This window comes from Palaemon carinicauda, chromosome 1, assembly GCF_036898095.1.
Source record: "Palaemon carinicauda isolate YSFRI2023 chromosome 1, ASM3689809v2, whole genome shotgun sequence".
Lineage (NCBI taxonomy): Eukaryota > Metazoa > Arthropoda > Malacostraca > Decapoda > Palaemonidae > Palaemon > Palaemon carinicauda.
The window spans coordinates 281829537-281844134 of record NC_090725.1 but is presented as its reverse complement, the minus strand read 5'-3'; the positions used below and the strand labels follow the sequence as shown (position 1 = coordinate 281844134).

At 32.3% G+C, this 14598-nt stretch overlaps 2 protein-coding genes across 2 annotated transcripts in view; one reads left to right on the top strand and one right to left on the bottom strand.

The window, feature by feature from the left end:
* LOC137657246 (somatostatin receptor type 2-like) overlaps positions 1–14598 on the bottom strand; it is a 170116-nt gene that overhangs the window by 544 nt on the left and 154974 nt on the right. The window lies entirely within an intron of this gene.
* Positions 1–14598, top strand: part of LOC137657241 (somatostatin receptor type 2-like) — a 106076-nt gene that overhangs the window by 54755 nt on the left and 36723 nt on the right. Inside the window, exon 2 of the mRNA XM_068391580.1 lies at positions 6087–6128. The gene's annotated coding sequence lies outside the window, so the exon portion shown is untranslated. The remainder of the gene's footprint in view (positions 1–6086; positions 6129–14598) is intronic.

The window sequence follows — 14598 nt, the reverse complement described above, 5'->3', positions numbered from 1 at the left end:
GAAACAAACAATATTTTAAGCCTAGATTTACGTAAACTGACAAAGGGAATTCATTTACATTATTGAATTAAAAGAAAAAAATGACAGAAAATATTTCATGGATATCCATACAAATATAAAAATACATACATATACGCATATATATATATATATATATATATACATATATATATATATATATATACACATATAAATAATTATTTCCAGCATTATCATTTACCACCAAACAGATATCTGTCTCCGTAGAGTATAATTTTCTGTAAGCAGAATGGTTGTCTGGTGAAGATTTTATTTCTTTGAAGTGACTGATTAGTTTATCAAGAATTACATATTACAGTACTTATGATATAAAAGATAAATATGAAATAATCCTATATGAAATTAATTCCTGATAATTTAGAGCACTTTTCAGAACCAGTTTAAATATAGTATTATTATCATAAGGTATCGTGATAATACTTTGCAATCCATCGCAAAGATTAACTTATTTTTTCATATTATGTGAATGTGAATTGGGGCCTAATATCGGAGAGAGAAACTTTATTAAATCTGGATAATTTCGAACTAATATCTCCAGTTGCAATGATAATTAATCTTATTTAATATCATGGTTTATGCGTTTTAATTAAACCATATTAATCAGATAATGGTGATCCAGTTGAAATTGGAGATTCATTTAGGGATTTATCTTCATCTAGAATTGATTATAAGTGTTTTTTAAAACCTTTGGTAACATCAGCTTGAGGATTAACTCTTAATTTCAAGGACGAATAAACATAGGATTAAAGTGATTTTTTTGTTCTAAATATGCAATTCTGGTCACAATAACTACTATATTTGCCTTGCCTGCTTTAGTGACATTCACGTCTCTATCATTTCTCAAACAATTTAAGGCTGTTAAACGCTATAAGAAATTAGTGGGGTATAGAGACCTCATTACAGAATACATTAGACATAAAGCAATGTTAATATATTCTTTAATGGGGTGTGAAGACTAATTTAATTTCGCAAAACGTTTTACAATAGCACTAAATTCTTAAAAACTTATAGCAACTTGCATATCACAGAAATATAAAAAGTAAATGCAATTGTTATCAGAAACAAAATTACAGATTTAGAAATAAGATACCTCTATCCGATGTTTCTTCGTACTTCAAATTACTCCATTTCATCTTTCATATGCAAAATGATGTTTATCTTTGCGATAAATAAAATAATATGATCGCAAAGTCTAAAATATTTTTAACCCTTTTTGATTTATTAAAAATAATATACTTACGTCTATCCGATGTTTCTTCGTACTTGAAATTACTCCATTTCAACTTCACATATACAAAATTAGGTTTATCTTTGCCATGAATAAAAAAAAAAATATGATCGCAATGTCTAACCAATGTTTAACCAGTTCTGATTTAATTATATTTTTTACATGAATGTCTCTTGATGACTTATTTGATTTCCTGTCTGATATTTTACATTCTTACGAGTTATTATCAACGTCCAATAACATTAATGACCACGTTTGTTTTTGCATTCATAAGTATAAGTAAAGCTTTAATGGAGATTAATATAAACAGGTGTTTTAAATGACATTTGGTAAGTCTTTGTCCTATCTTTCATCCAACAAATATATGGAGCTTTCGATACTAAATGGCACTTTCAGTTTGATCCTCGCAAATTGTTTGTTATTTCTACTGCAGATGATATTCTAGGTATTCTAAAAGAAAATATTTATCTAGAAGGTTATGTTCCTAACTTCAATTCCTTCGTTTCCCCCATATAAATTACTGTAAAAGAGGAAGACAATAACAATATCCCGATTTTAAACGTTTTTAATGTTGACCAGGTTGACATGAGTCTTTTTATAGTTATTATTACATATCTGTTTTTGACGTTGTTAATAGTTTATATAGGACATATCTGTTTTGACGCTGTTACTGTTTTTAGAATGATATACTGTATTGTTAATTTATCCTCATCATTTATTTATTTCCTTATTTCCTTTCCTCACTGGGCTATTTTTTCTTGTTGGAGCCCTTGGGCTTATAGCGTCTTGCTTTTCCAACTAGGGTTGTAGCTTGGCTAGTAATAATAATAATAATGATAATAATAATAATAATTCCGATCAATCTAAATTTTCTATGTAAGAGAGTTCACCACCATCTAATCATACACAAATTTCTATTTAGGCTGTTCTAAAAACACATATCATTCTGGACAGCTTTAAGTACCTACCAGATAGTTTTACAAAAAGTCAGGAAATAGCCACTAATCTCTCCTATCTCAATCTGTTTTTTTTTTTTGAAGCTGAATAAATAGAGATAAAACAAAGTTTCGTTTTCAATTAGAGGAAAGGGAAGTAATGCATATACAGCATATATATATATATATATATATACACATACATATATATATATATATATATATATATTTATATATACCACTTCCTCTAAAAAGAAGTGTTTAATAAGATGATTCTAACTGTATTAACTTAGCGCATTCCCAAAGCCTTAAAATATAACATATTTATTACTCAGAAAGCTATGGAAAAAGTACCACTAAGAGACAGAAAAAGAGCAACAAGGACAAGTAAGCAAACTAAAGGATATTCTAACAACTTGCAAGAAAAAGAAATGGGCATGGACAGGACATACAATGAGAATGACAGACAATATATGGGCATTAAGAATAACAGAATAGTTTCCTAGAGATTTTCAAAAAAGCAGGGGGAGGAAGAGAAGACGATGTAGTGACGAACGAAGAAAAGAAAGTTTGCAGCCGTGGAATGGCACAGAAAGACCATAAACAGACGCAAGTGGAAGGAACGCCTGAGGATTTAGACCTGCAGTGGACTAATAACGGTCATGAAATATATATATATATATATATATATATATATATTATATATATATATATATATATATATACATATATATACATATATATAAATATATACATATATATATATATACATATATATATAGGTGTGTGTATGTGTCTGTGTGTTTCTTTGTGTATGTGTGCGTGCTCTAATTTATTACAATCAATATAGAAAGAGGAGAATAAGAAGCAAGTTTCTTCTATAGAATGTGCTTTCATGAGGACTACATTAACCTCGTAAATATTATAATATAAAGATTTGAAGGTTTATCTTGATGTAGGGCTGGTACATTATAAACTAATTATCACCGCTCCTCAGAAAAGCCGTTTGGCAAAGGTGCGTTTACCTGAGACTGTGCCAAAGTTTATGTTGGGTCCCGAGTAACTTGAGAAGTCTGTTCTCCAACTTTGACCTTAACTTAAGCGAGACTTAGAGAATGTTGCTAATACTTACGAATATGTTGAAGTTTTGGAATGTGACCCACAGTGAGCTAATTTTCGCGACAAATTAAATGGTTGAGTAGTCAGTTCTAAACTACATGACACGCATCCATAAATAATACTTTGATACGTATTATTCACAAGAACTTACGAGTAACTGCAGTTCATTATCATTTGATTTTATTTCTTTTTACAATATATGGTTGTTTCATAAATATTACTTACTGATATTGAATATCATTTCTATAAATGCGCTTTTCTTTTACTTGTCAAAAATATTTTAAAGTAATAATTTATCTTGAGCGCCAATCTGATTATTAAAATTGTTGAATGTATTGACAATCCATTATAAAGTAGATTTCTTCGTAAATTTTGAGCTTATAAAAAATATTTCAGATAAAGATACCACAGAATTAATTTTATTATGTTTGAATTAGGGTCACTATTATCCATATGTGGACATAATGATTATCAATACACAAAAGGAAGAAAAATACACTGGCACAATTCTATTACAGTTAAATGATAATTTGAGCGAGAGGGACAAGCATATAAAATCAGCCTATTAAAGTAATTATGGTATGTAAGAATGACAATAAGATGGGAAGAGCAAAGGAGCAAACTATGAGGAATGCAATGAATGACATACAAGCCTAGAACTCAAAATATGAAGTGGAGAAAGTATACGAGAAGTATGCAATACGCCTGATGGAAGGGGGATCATTGAGTCAGTAGGAAAAGAATATTATGTGTGGTATATTTCAGAAGGAAATTTTTTTATCTAGTATCTGGGTATACAAAAACACGGATATGGCGGTCAAGAGGAACGTGAAAGGGAGAAATAGGGGTAATATGAGATAATATTTCAAGGTAAATAAGATATTGTTCAATCTGCAAATAGATGTAGATGGAGAAGGGAAATACAGAATGCTTTATAATGGAAAACTTTGCGCAATGAAGTAGATATCTGAGAGTCCAAGGATGACAATAACGAGCATGAACAATCGAAATAACTCATGATTAAAAAGTAAGACACGAAGGCTAGTTATAAGGATATTTTATTCGTGAGACTGTAACTGGAAGAGGGAAAGACACGCCATCTTGTAAAAACCTGGCTCATATTGTTTAAGCGTTTCACAAACATACGGAGGAAGAAGCAAAATGAGCACTGCCAGGCTACATCCTGGTACTATGAGATAGCTGAATATCAATTATACAATGCTGCCAGATCAACAATGCCACTTTTTTGGTGACAGACACGAATGTTCCATATATAATATCTATAAGGAACTACATAAATTGAACATGAAAATAAACATAGCAATATATATATATATATATATATATATATATATGTATGTATATATATACATATGTATGTATGTATGTATATATGGGTACGACTGTATTACTTCACACCTGTGATGTCTCTCGTGTAGCTACCTGGGATGAGGTAACACAGTTGTAAACGTGTGATTAAACAGCTGACGACTGTGTGCAAGGTGTGTTTGGATGAGGAAAGTGTTAATAGGAATAATTTTCTACTGATTGAGGGTAGAATTCATAGGGACCTCAAAACGTTTGATATTGAGATTATTACTTAGTACACCAAAGACGGAGTGAGGTATTATGTTTTGTAGAGAAAGTTAAAGAGATGGCATATGAATTTAAGGTTTAAAAGTCACTAATGAGAAGCAAATACAAGGAATAAACATGCGCAAAGGAATGAACAGTACACAAGACCTTCTTCCACCGAAGTGATACCTAGGAAAGTAGAGTAATGACGATGGCTACATCAAACTTAAAAACAGTACAGAAAACTACCCATACTTTACAGTACAAAAACAGCAAGTGTTTGTGCTGTAAAAAATATATCAGAGCTTGTGTAAATCTATAAATCATAAACTATAGCGTTTGAGTTACCGACGATAGTGCTTAGCTACCACAAGCTATTGATATTATAAGAACAATGTGCCTTTTCTCAATGTAGAGGATTTTTCTAGATGATTGTTCCCAAAATGTTTTGCGGGTTATCTAATTTTACAGACAAAAAGTAGAGTGTAGCCTTCAAAAATCAATAAAATGTTTATGAATGTAGAAGATGCTGAGAATGCATGTAAGTGGTAAAAACTTTACTTGAGAGAATGACTATCTCGGTGTGTATTACTTCTTCAGTGATGCTCAGTCTCCTTGGGATAAAGTACTTAGAAAAAAACCATCAATAATTTGGGTGCAATGTTTCGAAGTACGAAGATGGGAAAATAATCTAAGCTCTCAGACTAAGAGTTTAAACTACAGAGATCGTCAAATACTCACATCGAAATTTCAACAGCATTGTCTCGCAAATATTGTGTGCTGAAAAATTAACTGCCATCAAATGTTCCCTAATATCATTTTCGCATAAATTTCTAAAACATGAACACTGATTACAAACGTCCTTAACGTACATTTTGTTTCTGATCACAATGTCAACGCAGTATATTTAAAATAATCAACCACTAAATTGTACTGTCCTTCCTTTTTCAGACGTACTTCTGTGCAACAATGCTTCACTGATCTTGCGCTGAATTCATGTCCACTATTGTACTATTCTATCTGCCATTCTGTTCTGATATTAAGGTTTAACTTTCATAATATACAGGAAAGTCTGAATGTAGCATTTCAGGTATTCTTGGGGAAAAAAAGTTGTTGCCCAAAGTTGTACAAATATAAACCCCACCAAATCATTCCTGGCTAACTAATGATGTATTCTTTTTCTTTTTCAGATAAACGCCACGGAAGACTGGATTATTCTACAAAAATCAAAGGTAAGTTCTACGTATTACTTTTCAGGGACAGAATATCGTGGTAGTAGTGGCCGGGTGGTAGCGTCCTTGCTTGGCGATGGCTAGACTGGAATTCGAGTCCCGCTCAAACTCGTTATTTCCTTTGGTCGCGGCAACCTCACCATCCTTGCGAGCTAAGGATGGGGGTTTTGGGGGAGCCTATAGGTCTATCTCCTGCGTCATAAGCAGCCACTTCCTTGCCTTCATTGGTCCTAGCTTGGGTGGAGAGGGTGCTTGGGCGCTGATCATATGTATATATGGTCAGTCTCTAGGGCATTGACCTGCTTGATAGGGCAATGTTACTGTCCCTTGCCTGTGTCATTCATGAGCGACCTTTAAAGACCTTTAAAATATCATCTAAACCAGTCAAATACTAATTTTAATGAAATTCATTGCATTTCTCGGATGGCCTCGTTGCAATAGTCCAAGTATTTATGATTAATTCCAGAGTCAAAAACTCGGCAATAGCCACTTATATTTCACTATTTGTTATAGATAAGAAGTGATCTATAGTCGGAATTAAATTATGTAGAACTTTAATGAAATACAGTAGTTTAATGCACATTTTTAATAAAATAAATTGAAAGGTGGCATGAATAAGAAAAAAGATAATTACGATCGCAATATATAACCAATGTATGGGGTTAGTGAGGATAAAATCCATAAATAAAAATAATAATGCCGGGTATTTGTTTTCTATTTTTAATTGGGTCAATAAACTAACATATATTCGAAGGCTTTTAAATTACCGTAAATACAATTATTATCTTTAATATTCATTAAAAAATATGAATTTATTGAGAATAAAAATTAGAAATGTAGAAATGTGAATATTATTATTATTATTACTAGCCAAGCCACAACCCTAGGTGGAAAAGCAAGATGCTATGAGCCCAGTGCTTCAATAGGGAAAAATAGCCCAGTGAGGAGAGGAAATAAGGGAATAAATAGATGATGAGAACAAGTTATCAATAAATCATTCTAAAACAGTAACAACGTCAAATCAGATATGTCCCATATAAACTATTAACAACGTCAAAAACAGATATGTCATATATAAACTATAAAAGGACTCATGTCAGCCTGGTCAAAAAAAAAAAAAAAAAAAAAAAAAAAAAAAAAAAAACATTTGCTCCAACTTTGAACTTTTGAAGTTCTACTGATTCAACTACCCGATTAGGAAGATCATTCCACAACTTGGTAACAGCTGGAATAAAACTTCTAGAATACTGTGTAGTATTGAGCCTCATGATAGAGAAGGCCTGACTTTTAGAATATATATATGTCCATCCACATACAAACACATACACATATACATACACACACACACACACACATATATATATATATATATATACATATATATGCATATATATAATATACATATATATACATATATATATATATATATATATATACACACATATATATCAATATATGCACATGTATACAAATACGTATATATATATATATATATATATGTGTGTGTGTGTGTGTGTGTATATTCTATATATACACACACGCGTATTTGTATGCATACGCCCTCATATGCATACATATATATATATATATATATATATATGTGTGTGTGTGTGTGTATAGATATATATATATATATATATATATAAATATATAATATATATATACATATATATATATATATATATATATCCCACGGAGATTTTTTTTTATGCTTTGCAAAACGCTTTCTTGAGTTGTTCCGAAAGAGGTTGTACGGGACAATTTTTATAACCTTTTGCATTTATTTATTGTTTTTCAAGTCTATAAATATATTCTTAAACTTATGTGAATTAGAACGTAAATATTCATACACGAATTTTTCGGGAACTTTATTACATGTGATATATAGTGCTATTTCCTGCTTCTACTAGTTACAATGATTATCAATATTTAGTGAAAAACAAACATTCATAAAGCTGCCCTCCTGACAACATAACACCGATTAGGACTTATGGCTGATATGGAAGATTTCTAGTTATTGATATTGATGTTTAGATTTTGATAATCATATTAGAAATTTTTTTATTGCATTTCTTGTTGTTTTAAAGTGAATATTTCTCTACCAGGAAAATACAATGTTTAATAGTATTTGGATAAACAAGAGCATGGATATCTTGGTCAAAAGGAATGTGATAGAGAGAAATAAGGGTAGTATGATATGACATTTCAAGGTAAATGAGATCGTGTTCATTACTTCTAATGTAACAAGGAATCCGGGAGGATTTTTTTTTTATTTCATATCCTCGCAACTCTTTGGGGAAAGTTTTCTCTTATTATTATTATTATTATTATTATTATCATTATTATTATTATTATTATTATTATTATTATTATTATTATTATTATTATTATTATTATCTCAGCTACAACAATAGTTGTAAAACCAAGATGCTATAAGCCCAAGGGATCCAACAGGGAAAAATAGTAACAATGATCGATTCATTACTATTTCTCATACTATACATAACAAAAAAAAAAATACATCTGAAACTCTAGAATATGAAACGAAATTTTATAATACCAGCACCAAAAATCAACACATTTTTATATGACAAGAAATCTAATTTGTGAGTATTCCTATTGTGATAATCAATTCCTAAATTTTGTTGGAATTCTAGACAATCTCCCATTAAATAAAAAACACACTAAAATACTGACTTGAAGAAATTGCTAATAGTTAATCGTAATATTCGGTGTGTTATTCATCTTATGAAATTCAATTCAACTTTCTTAGAATTAAATAATAACAAACTTTAACTTCGAAACCTTATTTAGTTATCAGTATATCACATATAGCGGTTTGAACATCTCTTCATATGTTGATGTCATTACCATTGCACTTTGTCTTATTCAGTAGAGAACTGACATTACCTTTTGAGTATAAACTAAAATTGTTCTGACATCAAAAACATTATGATATAGAGAAAATTATAGTATGTAATCATACTTCTATTGAGGAAAATACAACTTTATTCAAAAAAGAAAACATTCATTTGTATGTAATCAATTTAATCCAATTACTAAAGATAATCTAGTATTCAAGGAAATCTAACATGTAATGGAAGTTATATTTAACTTTTGAACCTTAGAAAAAAAAAGTAATATAATACGATTATTAGAATTTACCCGATTCAACTGACATTTTCATATATTCTCCTTATGAATTATGGCAAGTTTAAAATTGTAAGATGAGAATTCTTGTAATACTGTCTTCGACAAAGCTTAGATACAATAAAGGAGAAGGAAATAATATTTCCGTAACCCTAACCTGAGTGAGCTGTAAACGACTTCTTTAATAGACCTGACGAATCCATTCAATTCGAAAAAAATAAACGGCTTTTTCTTAGTCTGTGCGAGTTTTACGAGAGGCGTGACGGGAAAGCATCACCAGCCATGTTGCTGATACAAAGAGAGAGAGAGAGAGAGAGAGAGAGAGAGAGAGAGAGAGAGAGAGAGCCGTCACTAATTCATTGGCCTTTATTTTGGAATTCTTTCAATCATTAAATACCTTATTGTTACACTGATAAGTTGCAATGTATAAGGTTTAATCATTATGGATATCCATGTAGTTTACATTTATTTTCTTTTCCTCTAACTACATTTCATTTTTATTTCGTTCTCTTTCAATACTTATCAACTTATTTACAATGGAATTCTCTTTATTTTGCTACTTCATTATTGAATTATTGAATCACGTTTAATTGTAATCTCTCTCTCTCTCTCTCTCTCTCTCTCTCTCTCTCTCTCTCTCTCTCTCTCTCATTTGTATTATATTCCAAAGAGTTTTACTTACAATTTTTATATTCTTCATAATCAAATTACTAGCAATATCTATTAATTAAACGACTAATTACATCATTATCGTATTTCCTCCTTTTTTATATACACACATCCCCCCACACACACAGACATATATATATATATATATATATATATATATATATATATATATATATATATATATATATATATATATATATATATATATATATGTGTGTGTGTGTGTGTGTGTGTGTGTGTATGTATATTTTTCCCCCAAACATCCGGAGTTGGTGCTTAATAAACATTGTCAAGCTATGCTGGGAGTAACAAGGATAGACTGGGTTGTTTAACATAAACAATCAAACAAAGGGAATTTATGGTTATTGTTTTTCGAAAATTATTGAATGTTGAAAATAAAGCCGATTTCCTTTTCCGAGGGGTCAAACACTGAAGAACATTAATAGATGCGTTATCCTATTGGAGTCATTACTACTACAGTAAACCGTATTTGTCTTTTGTTTGAAGAGTTTTCAGTATCAGGCACGACGATGCTGTATTCATTTCCTATGGAAATGGGTAGAAGCTCCAATATATCTCCTCTCCGTCTTTTCTTTAGGAGCATTGGCTAATGCCGATAAATACATGTTTTTATCAATGAACAGCGATTAGAATCTGAAATTTAGTTCACTATGTCTAGCAAACTTCAATATTATTTCCTCCTTTTGCAAGGTATTCAATCATTTCAATAACAATAAAATTTATCGTCACTAAAAAAATACCTCATCCGAACTCATGATATATAATACGCTCCATACTACAAATAATTTTTTTTCAGCATCCTTAGAAATATAACCGTAATAAACAATATAAAATTAAACGCCCAATGTGAATTTATTGCTTATAAAGAATGCTTGTCGGGACAAAATTCAGTTCCTTTGGCCACATAACCGCTAATCTTTGAAGACGTCCTCAATAACACGAAAAGCCAAGAGAGCGACTCCACTATAAGCCAGCAACTTACCACACAATTGGGGAAGCTTTGTCCGAATTTGCAATGGCCTTTCTGTAGCCGTAGTTAAACAAAATGTTAAAAGATCAAGGCCTTTCATGTGGAAAACATCCCAGTATTGAAGCGAAAAGAGACGAAGATCAGACAATTAACGAAGACTGGTATAATATTAAGAACATATATCAGTCAGTTGGTAGTGAAGTTTTGGGACATGTAGTTACAAGAAGAAAGCCATGGATATCAAATGATACTTGAGATACTATAAAAACCAGAAAATACAGAAAATGATTGTTGAATGTTTTCGAGCATATAATGCATATTACAAGATAGAACAAGCTACGTATTCCAGTAATGATAGTGGGGTCAAAAGAGAAGCCAGAAATGACTGGAGAGAATATTTATACCCATCAAAAAAAAAAAAGAGAGAGAGAGAGAGAGAAAGAGAGAGAGAGAGAGATGGGTCTGTTAGAATAACAGAAAATGAAGAAAGGCAACGCTGGAAGGGAATAATTTGATTGAAATACCTGAAGCTGTGGAAGACCTTGGTGATCTCATGAATGAATTCAGTGTGTTTGAAGCCAAAGCTATCATTAAAAAAACTCAAGAGATGGAGAGCCGACAATGAAGTGACTTCCAGTATACACGATTATTTTGTAGAATGTGGCGTGAAGAAGAGAAACGTGATGAATGGGAGCTAGGAATGTTGGTGAAAATGCCAAAAAAAAAGGAGATCTAACTGATTGCAATATTTAAAGAGGCATCACACTTACGTCAGTAGTCATGAAAATATATAGTATGGTTATTCTGAAGAAACTACAAAAAAAAAGATTGATGAAAAGCTGAGAGATGAACAATTAGGATTTAGAAAAAGTAGAAGTTGAACCGAGGAACTTTTTATTTTAAGACAAGTTGTACAGCAATGTGAATAATATAGGAATCCACTTTTAGTGCCATTTGTGGGCTATGAAAAGGCCTTTGATAGTGTGCACCGGCCATTTTTATGCATTATTATGCAGTTCCTCTTACATATGTAAACTTGATTAAGTCTGTTCACGAGCATGGCTAAAGTTAATGTTAGTGGAGTTCTTTCAAATGAATTTTCAGTGAATAGTGGAGTACGCCAAGGGAATGTTGTCACTTATATTGTTTATCCGCCTCATTGATTTTGTAATGCATAGAACAGTTGAGGTTGGTGGAGAAGGATTGGACTGGATTTGTAATAGGAAATTAGCTGACCTACAGTATGCTGATGAAGCTGTCCTTATTAGCAGAACACTACAGGATTTGCAATGCTTGCTTACCAGAATGCATGAAATATCACATGAGGTTAGGCTCAAAATAAATAGAAGAAAGACAAAGATAACAAGTGAGCAAGTCCTGAACGCGGACATGGTCCTCGTAGAGGACATACCTCCGCCAAGGTGACCTAGAGCGCCATATGTCCTAGAATCATGAATTGATGTGACTTTGACCTTCACATGACCTTGACCTTCACGTGACCTTCAAGTGACCTTGACCTTCACGTGACCTTGACCTTCACATGACCTTGGCTTCAAGTGACCTTGATCTTCAAATGTACTTGACCTTCACGTGACCTTGACCTTCAGGTGACCTTGACCTTCACGTGACCTTGACCTTCACGTGACCTTGACCTTCAAGTGACCTGCTTGACTTTTGACCTTCAAGTGATCTTTGTTCATTTGCCACTGATACTTAATATGACATTGATATAATGCACCAATATGACCTTGACCTTTGACCTTTATAAATTTGAACATCACCCATGGGTTGCGCCTGGACTAGGACTTCCCTGTTGGCTTATGCAAAAGTCAGTGCTTTATTTCTGTCTCTTGATATGGCCACTTATGTCATAGTGACACCAGTGACCCCTGTGACCTTGACCTTGGGGTGACCTTGACCAAAATTTAATCAGTTCTTCCATACACATTGGGGAACTACTTGGCCAAGTTTGAAGTGATTCCGTGTAGAAATGTGGCCTCTACGTTGTCCACAGACAGACAGACAAACAGAGAAACAAACAAACAAACAAACCGAACCGAAAACATAACCTCCGCCGCTTGGCGGAGGTAATAAGAAGGGAATATGCAATGGAAGATGAAATATCATTGCAAGGAGAAAGGATTAATGAGGTAGAAAAAGAGCAATCACGCAATGGCCAGATTTATATAATTTGGGTATCAAATCGACTGAAATTATATATAAAAATCACATTATATATCAATTTATTGAGATCGGTGTTACTCTATGGACATGAGGCGTGGTATTACAATGAAACAATATCCAAGAGATTTTATATATTTGAGAACAAAACCCTCAAAGGAATAATGACATTTAAATGGCCGGAAAGGATTAGAAATGAAACTATACGAGATTGATTACTCGAGTGATATATGTGAAAGAGATCATGGTGAGGGGTAGATGGAGATGGTTTGGGCATGCTCTTCTATTCCCAATGAGATATTAGTTCAGCAAACCTTTACCTGAGCTCCACAAGGCACTAAAAGAGTTGTATAACCCAGGCCTACATGGAAGAGGGCTATGAAGGGTGAAGTAGGAGATGATGAATGGCGATATATTGAATTAAAAGCTCAAGATAGAGACGACTAGCTATAATATAACAGAGGCCCTTTGCGTCAGGAGGAGGAGGAGATGATGATGATGATGATGATGACCAATAATATATATGAACTTGACGTCAGGTTGCATAATGTAAAATAGTAGCGAGGATTATGAGAGTATGGATATACGTCAACATTAAGTTACCCAGAACCTCAAGCCGTAATTTGATATACAATGACATAAGAAATAATGTTTATATTTAGATAAATATTTCAAATATTTTGAGAGGCTTCTGAAGGCATTATCCTGTCTTTGGTTACTCGAGGATTATACACTGACACTTTTGTTGTATCGTTTGTTGGTTACATATCTAGGTACCAAAAAAATTAAGGTTGATCAGTTCCTGTACATAGTTAGTCTTTACGTAACGAGTACTGTTAGAAAATAATAAAAACAAATAAAAAAAGAAAGAACCAACATTTGCTAAAAGAATCAGGTGTACAGTATATGGAGAGAATAATCGGATTATTCAAGTTAATTACTACCTCTGTAGTCACAAATTTAGTCACCCCTAGCAACCAAGGTCAGTTAAAGTCAGTCGGCAGAGTAAGAGGGCCTTGAGATTGCCGATCAAAACAATAGCCACTTAATATAACGGTACCTTTGTTCTCTAACAACAAACAAAATAACCAAATTATTGGTCATAAGAAAAGCATAAATCATTTTATTCATATACGATTTTTACAAAAGCCTTAAGGGAATAACTATAAAATGTATTCAGGTTCAATTTATTCCCGACACTGTACAACTGGTGGAGCCGCTCAGAGAAATGTGCTTTGTGGCGAAGATGTTAATATCCATTATATATTAAAGATCAAGTGTCTGATTATACTCCGAGAGGTACACTCGGAACACAGTCTCCGACAAATTGCCGAACCAGCGGATTGTAGTTAGGAAAAGGTAGGGGTGAGAAGGGTTGAATATATATGTGTGTGCATTTCTATCTAAATCTTTAGACGTCATTTTTTATGGCTCGGGTACACTCGTATATTATATATTCATTTTCACTGAGACAGAAAC